Source organism: Saimiri boliviensis (genome assembly GCF_048565385.1).
Source record: "Saimiri boliviensis isolate mSaiBol1 chromosome 19 unlocalized genomic scaffold, mSaiBol1.pri SUPER_19_unloc_2, whole genome shotgun sequence".
Taxonomy (NCBI): Eukaryota; Metazoa; Chordata; class Mammalia; order Primates; family Cebidae; genus Saimiri; species Saimiri boliviensis.
In genome coordinates, this window is record NW_027412503.1 from 993,288 (window position 1) to 1,001,956 (window position 8,669).

Here is an 8,669-nt window from a genome sequence, read left to right on the forward strand (position 1 = left end):
TGCTAGCTTTTGAGATTTTTTTGACCTTTCTCCTCTAGCTCTTTCAATTTTTACAATAGAGTGTCAATTTTCAATCTCTCCTTGCTTCTCTAGTTGGCATTTATTACTATAAATTGCCTTCTCGACACTGCTTTAAAAGTGTCCTGGCGATTCTGGCACGTTGTGTCTTTGTTCTCATTTGTTTCAAAGAACATCTATATTTCTACCTTCATTTCATTGTTTATCCAGTCAACATTCAGGAGCCAGTTGTTCTATTTTCATGAAGTTCTGCAGTTTTGAGTTAGTTTCTTAATTCTGAGTTCTAATTTGATTGCATATAATCTGAGAGATTGTTTGTTATGATTTCCTTTGTTTTGCATTTGCTTAGGAGTGATTTATTTCAAATTATGTGGTCAGTTTTAGAGTAGGTGCTGTGTGGTGCTGATCAGAATGTATATTCTATGGATTTGGGTTGGATATTTCTGTAGATGTCTATTAGGTCTGCTTGGGCCAGATCTGAATTCAAGTCCTGGACCTCCTTCTTAATTTTCTGTCTCAATGATATATCTAACAGTGACAATGGACTGTTAAAGTCTCCCACTATTATTATGTGGGAGTTTAAGTCTCTTTGTAAGTCATTAAGGACTTGCATTATGTACCTCGGTGCTACCCTGGTGCTCCTGTATTGAGTGCATAAATATTTAGGATCGTTAGCTCTTCTTGTTGCATTGATCCTTTTACCTTTATGTAATGCCCTTCTTTGTGTCTTTTGATCTCTGTTGTTTTAAAGTCCATTTTATCAGAGACTAGGATTGCAGCTCCTGCTTTTTATTTGCTCTCAATTTGCTTGACACGTCTTTCTGCATCCCTTTATTTTTAGCCTACATTTGTCCTTACACAAGTGATGAGTTTCCTGAACACAGCACACTGATGGGTTTTGATATTTTATACAATCAAATGGTCTATGTCTTTTAATTGGGTCATTTAGTCCACTTACATTTAAGGATAATTTTGTTATGTGTGAATTGGATACTGCCATTTTGATGCTAGCAGGCTGTTTTGTCCTTTAGTTGACACATTGTCTTCATTGTGTCGATGGTCTTTACCATTTGGTACATTTTTGGAGTGGCTGTTACTGATTGCTCCTTTCCTTGATTAGTGCTCCTTTCAGGAGCTCTCATAAGGCAGGCCTGGTGGTGAGAAAATCTCTCAGTAATTGCTTGTCCATAAAGGATTTTCTTTCTCCTTCGAATGTGAAACTTAGTTTGGCTGGATATCAAATTCTAGGTTAACAGTTCTTTTCTCTAAGGATGTTGAATATTGGCCCCCACTCTCTTCTGGCTTGTAGGGTTTGTGTGGAGAGATCCACTGTGAGTCTGGTGGGATTCCCTTTGTGGATAACCTGACTTTCTCTTTTGCTGCCCTTAGCATTTTTTCCTTCATTTCATCCCTGGTGAATCTGACGATTATGTGTCTTGGGGTTGCTCTTCTTGAGGTATATCTTTGTGGTGTTCTCCATACTTCCTGGACTTGAATAGTGGCCTGCCTTGCTGGGTTGGGGAAGTTCTCCTGGATAATATCCTGAAGAGTGTTTTCCAGCTTGCATTCATTCTTTCTGTACATTGAGGTACGCCTATCAAATGTAGATTAGGTCTTTTCACATAATCCCATATTTCTTGGAGGCTTTGTTCATTTCTTTTCACTCTTTTCTCTCTATTCTTGCCTTCTTATTTTACTTCATTGCATTGATTTTCAATCTCTGATATTTTTTATTCTGCTTGGTCAGTTTTGCTTTTGAAACTTTTGTATGCTTCATGAAGTTGTTGTGCTGTGTTTTTCAGCTCCATCAAGTCGTTTCTATTCTTCTCTAATCTATTTATTCTAATCAGTATATCATCTAACCTTTTTTCTAGGTTCTTAGTTTCTTTGCATTGGGTTAGCACGCGTTCTTTTAGCTCTGAGAAGTTTGTTATTACCCACCTTCTGAAGCCGATTTCTGTCAATTCATCAGATTCATTCCCCATCTATCTTTGATCCTTAGCTGGTGAGGAGTTATGATCCCTTGGATGAGAAGAAGTCTTCTGGTTTTTGGTGTTTTCTTCCTTTTTGCGCTGGTTTCTTCCCATCTTAGTGGCTTTATCTACCTGTGGTCTTTGTACTTGGTGACTTTCAGGTGGGGTCTCTAAATGGATGCCGTTTTTATAGATGTTGAAGCTATTTCTTTCCACTTAGTTTTCCTACTAACAGTCTGGCCCCTCTGCTGCAGGATCACTGGAGGTGCTGTCAAGATCCCACACACCTGGAGATCACCCGTGGGGCTGCAGAACAGCAAGGGTTGCTGCCAGTTTCTGCCTCCCCTATCCTCACACCAGAATGGTACCCACCAGATGTTGGCCTGAGCTTTCCTTTATGAGGTGTCTTTTTGTGTATATGGGGCTCAGAGGATTGCTTGAGGAGACATTCTGTCCCTTATAAGAGCTCAAGTGCTGTGCTGGGAGTTCTGCTGTTTTGTGCAGAGCTGCTGGGCTGGTACCATTAACTCTGCTGCAGCTGAACTCATAACCTGCTGTTTTCCCAGGTGCTCTGTCCTAGGAAGGTCAGCCTTATTTATAAGTTCCTGCCATGCTGCTGCCTTTTTTCATGGATGCCCTGCCTGGCACAAAGTAGTCTACATCGATAATGGCAGACTTCCTTGGTATTGGGGGATGCCCTTCCCCCCACGGAGTTAGGCCATCCCAGTTCCAGCTTCTCTTGTTGTGAAACTCTTAATCCAGAGTGTTTCAGATTTCTTGTCTCGTGAGTGTGGTACCTGTCAAGCCAGATCACATCACCTGGTTTCCTGTCTCAGCCCCCTCCCTTTCAGTTGAATGGACAGCTCTGTCTCCCAGGCATTCCAGGCACCAGTTGAAATGGCCACCCAAACTTTTGTGAGTTTCTTTGTCCTGATGCATCCCTGGCTGAAACTGCTGAAATGAAAACTCATGACGCTTTTATGCTCAGGAATCTCCTGGTCTGTTGGCAGTGAAAACTTCTTTGGAAATGTAGTGAGCACTCACTCTCTGTGCTGTTCTTGCCTGGAACTACATTCTGAAGATGTTCCTATTCAGCCATCTTGGATCTTCCTTAATCTTATGATTTCTAAGAAAAACTCTATAAGTCGTATCTTATTTATTATTAATATTTTGAATTAAAAGCTTCTTTTGTATGATGTGTTTACACCACAGACGTAACGGTGATTTTCTGGAGGATCACTAGAACTAGCATCAGACAACATAGGGAAAATTCTTCACAATATACTATATACATCTGTGTGTATTACACACATGTACATATAAATACACACACACACACACATATATATATACACCTATATACTATATACTATATATATACACACACACACACACACTCACACATTTATTTTGAAACAGAGTCTCACACAGTCTGTCGCCCAGGTTGGAGTGCAATGGCATGATCTCAGCTCACAGCAACCTCCACCTCCTGGTTCACATGATTCTCCTACCTAAACCTTTTGAGTAGCTGGGATTACAGGTGCACACCACCATTCCTGGCTAATTTTTTTTTATTTTTAGTAGAGACGAAGTTTCCCTATGCTGGCCACACTGGTCTCGAACTTCTGACCTCGTGATCCACGCACCTCAGCAGCTAGGATTATAGGTGTGAGCCACTGCGCCCAGCCACATGTAGAAGTGCAGTACTACATAGAACACTGAACATTACATGCTGCTGGGATTACAGGTGTGAGCCACAGTATCCAGCTGCATATATTTTTTTATTTCTCTTTTTAAGAATCCTGATCTTAAATGAGTTCACAGTTGGATGTAGAAGTGCAATGCTTAGATGCAGATGTGTACATATAGAAGGATACAATACTTAGATGTAACAGTTATGAATAAATGTAATTCTTATAACTGACTATAACAGTATTAGAAAAGTCATATATTGATAAAACCTTCTTCAGAAAAAGGAACTTAAAAACTTAGAGGAACTGCTTTTGTTTAAATATATGCATAGCTAAGGCTCTTACAATGGTGTGGTTTATAGGATAGATATCAGAGTGTAAGTCCAATTTTTAAAACGTAGTCAAATGTATTAATCTTATATTTTATGCCTATGATTATTTTGTAATTCAGAGAATGGCTTTTCCAATTCAAAAATTCTTTAAAATCCTCTAGTGATTTATTTTTCATGGTGTTTAAATCAATATTGAAACTTTCTGGAATTTACACTCTATTAGGTTTGAAGTTTTGTCCAACTTTTTTTCAGTAACATATTCACCATGGGAATTCTTTCATTATACAAATATACATCTTATGCTTTAAATTCAGAGGAAATTATGATATGTTATTCTATTTTGTGCTAACTAAAATGTTGCTTTGTTGACTTAGAGTTCTCTTAGCCATAAGAAAGAAAAAGATCTCTTGCATGAAAATAGCATGTTCTGGGAAAAAAATTGCCATGCTTAGACTGGAACTAGACACAATTCAACAGCAGAACCTGCTAAGGGAAAAAAAAAAATTTAGAGGACATTGAAAGTGTGAAAGAAAAGAATGCTAATATTCTTAAGGACATAAAATTGGATAAGGAAGAATGAAAAAAAAACGGTATTTAAGGAGAGTGGACAGCTTAGTATTTTGACAACGAAGAATAAAATGGTCAGTTCTGAATTGGAGAATGTAAGACACAACTAGGAAACACTGGAAATGGAAATTCAATCATGTCCTTGTAGACTGGCTACTGCTGTACATGACTGTGACCAAAGCCAGACAGGAGAAAGCAACTTCTTTCCAGAGAACAAAACCTCAACAGGTTTATTTACAGGAGACAATGAATTCTCATACATCTAACCTGAAAGAGAACAGCAAGATTCTTTCTGAACAACTGTAATGCTTATTGTAAAAATTAACAGCCTAAAAATTCAGCTCCATCACACAAGATAAACTGTGAAAGAAAAGACAAGACAGGCTGCCATCTTTCCTGTTGGAGGAACTTAATTATTCCAGCCTGTGGGCATTGGAGAGTACAAACCGACCAGGGGCAGAAGAGTTCCCGCAGCACAGCACAGCTGCTTTACCAAATCATGGCCAGACAGCTTCTGTTAGCAGGCTCCTGATCCTGTTCCTTCTTACTGAACAGGACCACCCACCTTGTGCTTACAGCTACCCTCACAGGTGTTCCCTGGCCAATGGAGATTTGAAATATTCCTTAGACAGAGCTCCCACAGAGAAAGGCAGGCCACCATCTTTGCTGTTTGCATGACTAGGTTCTGGCCTTAGGGCTTTTTAGAACCCAAGCTGACCAGAGGTGTAAGTGGTAGCTCAGCACAGCAGAGCCACCTTGCAAAAACATAGCCAGACCCTTGTTTAAGTCAATCCCCAACAACATTCCTAATCACTGGGTACAGCCTTTCAACAGGTTCTCTGGCTGCCTTCACTGCTGTTCTCTGGCTGACAGATGTTTCAGGCCTCCCTGAATCAGAGCTTCCAGAGAGAGGACCAGACTGTAATCTTTGTTGCTTGGGCAACTCAGCCATTTCAACCTTGGGACTTCAGAGTGTCTGAGGCAACCAGGGGCTGAAGTGAACCCCCAGCACAGCACAGCTGCTCTACAGAAACATGGCCAGACTTTTTTAAAAGCAAGTCTCTGATCTTGTTCCTCCTGACTAGACAAGACTTCTGAAATTGTTTCCAGCCACCTCTCGTAGTTGTGTCCAGATTGGCAACAGGATTGTACCTCAGTGGTACAGAGGTCCCAGAGGAAGAGGCAGGCTATTATCTTTGTCTTTTTGCAGGATTCGCTAGTGATACCTTGAGTCGCTGGAAGATATGAGGCAATTAGGGACTGGAGTGGACCCCCAGTATACCACAGCAGCCTTATGGGAAAGTGGCTGAACCGTTACGTGGGTGCTGGTTTCCATATCTCCTCGATGAGCAGGTCCTCCTGGCTTGGGTCTTTATCCAGGACCCCACTGAAACCATCAAGCCAGTAGCAACTTGGCAATTTCTTGGACAGAGCTTCACAGATCGACTGAAATCCTCTCTGCCACTGCCTCTGCAGTGGATCTGCCCTTGTTACCTTCAGAATATCAAGAAAGCAAAGACCCTAAGTGCCATATTGATAACTCTAACAAGCTGCAGTTGACCCAAGGAACAAGGCAGTCCATCTCTTGTGGATACCACATACCCCCCACTGCTTATCACTGGACAGGGAACTCTGGCTTGGGCCCATAGAACAGACCCTCCATCCTGGGGTGATTACACTAAGTGATGGCTAACTCACATCTTTCTGGGGTAGAGCCTGCAGGAGACAAGCAAAGTGATGGAGCAGGAAGCCAGCTGATGTGAAGCCCAGAGGGCAGGAACAGATATCTCTCTAGGCTCTACTGGGTCTTATGAGACACTTTATCCCAGCACTTTAGGAGTGTGGAGGTCAGATCAGCCACATCTCATGTGAAGATTGCCCAGCAGAGATCAGGTATGAGATTTTCCCTATTAATAAAAGGAGACTTGCTTTAAAAAGTCTGGCCACGTTTTTGTAGAGCAGCTGTGCTGTGCTGGGGCCTCACTTTTCAGAGAGTTATCTGAGGCGTGATATCTACTGGGCATTCTTGCACATGAGATGAAGCTGGTCTGACCTCAGCACTCCTTAGTCTGCTTGCCTCTCCCAGGGCCCCAGCCTGGCCACGCCTGCCTACAGGGCACTCTCAGCTGCCCACACCTTTGTTTCTGTGCCAGTGGACCATGCCTGAGCAGTAAAGAGATGCAGCAAAGCGGACCCTTCAGGCACGCAGCATCCTCTACATTGCCTCTCCATACTGAAGCTCTTTATACAAAAACGTCCTACATCACTTTGCTGGTGTGTGTTTACATGAGTGGATTTTGCTGCACTTGCCCTACTAGCACATGGGAATGTAGCACGCACTTCAACCCACACCAACTCCCATTGAAGAAAGAGCCATGGTAGGCAGAGGAACAAAATCACAACCTCTGCCAACACCTTCTCCTTGTGCTAATTCTGTCCACGAAAAGGGAATGCTAATATACGTTGAGAGGTCGTTGCTGCTTAGGGGGTCACAGAGATGGCACCCAGACATGCACAGGCCAGCACCCTGGCCTGAACCAACACTGCCTCCAGTGCAACAGCACACACAGCAGGGGTCTTCTGGCTGCCACCAAGCTGTCTTGCCTCCACCACTTCCACCACTGGGCAAATGCCAACAGGGAAGCAGGCAGGTTTGCATCTGCTAGCACTCTGCCAACACCTGCCACACTTTGCTTCCTTCAGTGCAGTAGACTCCAAACTTCGAGGAGCCAGAGAAAAAAGTTGAGACCCAATATAAGTTTCCCAGAATTAAAGCACACAGTCCAGGAATTGAGAGATGAATATTGGCCCACTGAAATCCTCCAAAACCAAAGGCAGCTGCCTGCTTCTACCTTAAACCACAATCAAACCCTCCTGATCATCAAACATGATAAAAGAAAAATACCCTGTGCAAAGGTTAGCAACCTCAAAGGTTGAAGGTGAATAAGCTCATAAAGATGAGGAAGAATCAGTGCAAGAACACTGAAACTCAAGAAGTCAGCATGCCTTCTTTCCTCCAGATGATTACATCAACTGTTCAGCCTGTTCAAGTTTTCAGAACTGGCCAGAGGCTGACATGTCTGCAATGATACAAGTAGAATTCAGAATGTGGGTAGAAACAAAGTTCACTAAGTGAAAGAAGTATGTCAACATCCAATGCAAGGAGGCCAAAAATCATTGTAAAACATCGCAGGAGCTAACAGGCAATATATCCAGTATAAACAACATTACTGGTGCTCACTTTGGCAGCACATATATTAAAATTGGAATGATTCAGAGAAGATTAGCATGGCCCCTGCTCAAGGAGGACTTAAAAATTCATGAAGCATTGCATATTTGTAGAAAAAATCAATATCGTGAAAATGGCCATATTACCCAAAGTAATTTATAGATTCAATGCTGTCCTCATCAAGCTACCAATGACCTTATTCACAGAACTGGAAAAACCCACCTTAAGCTTCATATGGAATCAAAAGAGAGTGTGCATAGCCAAGACAATGCTAAGCACAAAGAACAAAGCCAGAGGCATCATGCTACCCGATTTCAAACTATAATACAAAGCTACAGGAATCAAAACAGCATGGTACTGGTACTAAAACAGAGAAATAGACCAATGGAACAGAACAGAGGTCCTGGTGGCAATGGCACTCATCTACAACCATCTCATCTTTGACAAACCTGAGAAAGACAAGCAATGGGAAAAGGATTTCTTGTTTAATAATTGTTGTTGGGAAAACAGGCTACCAGTGTCCAGAAAGCAGAAACTGGACGTCTTCCTTTCACCTTACAGTAGAATTAGCTCCAGATGGATTAAAGATCTAGACATAAGACCTAATGCCATAAAACAATCTAGACAAAAAATAGGAAAAGCCATACAGGACATAGGTGTAGGCAAGTACTTCATGACTAAAACACCAAAAGCATTGGCAACAAAAAGGAAAATAGACAAATGGGACCTTATTAAACTCCAGAGCTTATGTACAGCAAAAGAAACCATCATTAGAGTGAGCCAGCAACCAGCAGAATGAGAAACAATTATTGCAATCTACCCATATGACAAATGGCTGATATCCATAATCTACAAAAAA

The 8,669-nt window shown here is 41.9% G+C and overlaps 1 non-coding gene across 1 annotated transcript; it reads left to right on the forward strand.

The window, feature by feature from the left end:
- Positions 1-7,814: 7,814 nt before the first annotated feature.
- On the forward strand, positions 7,815-7,921 carry LOC141583280 (U6 spliceosomal RNA). The gene has a single exon (XR_012515959.1). It is a non-coding gene; the product is annotated as a U6 spliceosomal RNA (small nuclear RNA).
- Positions 7,922-8,669: the final 748 nt, after the last annotated feature.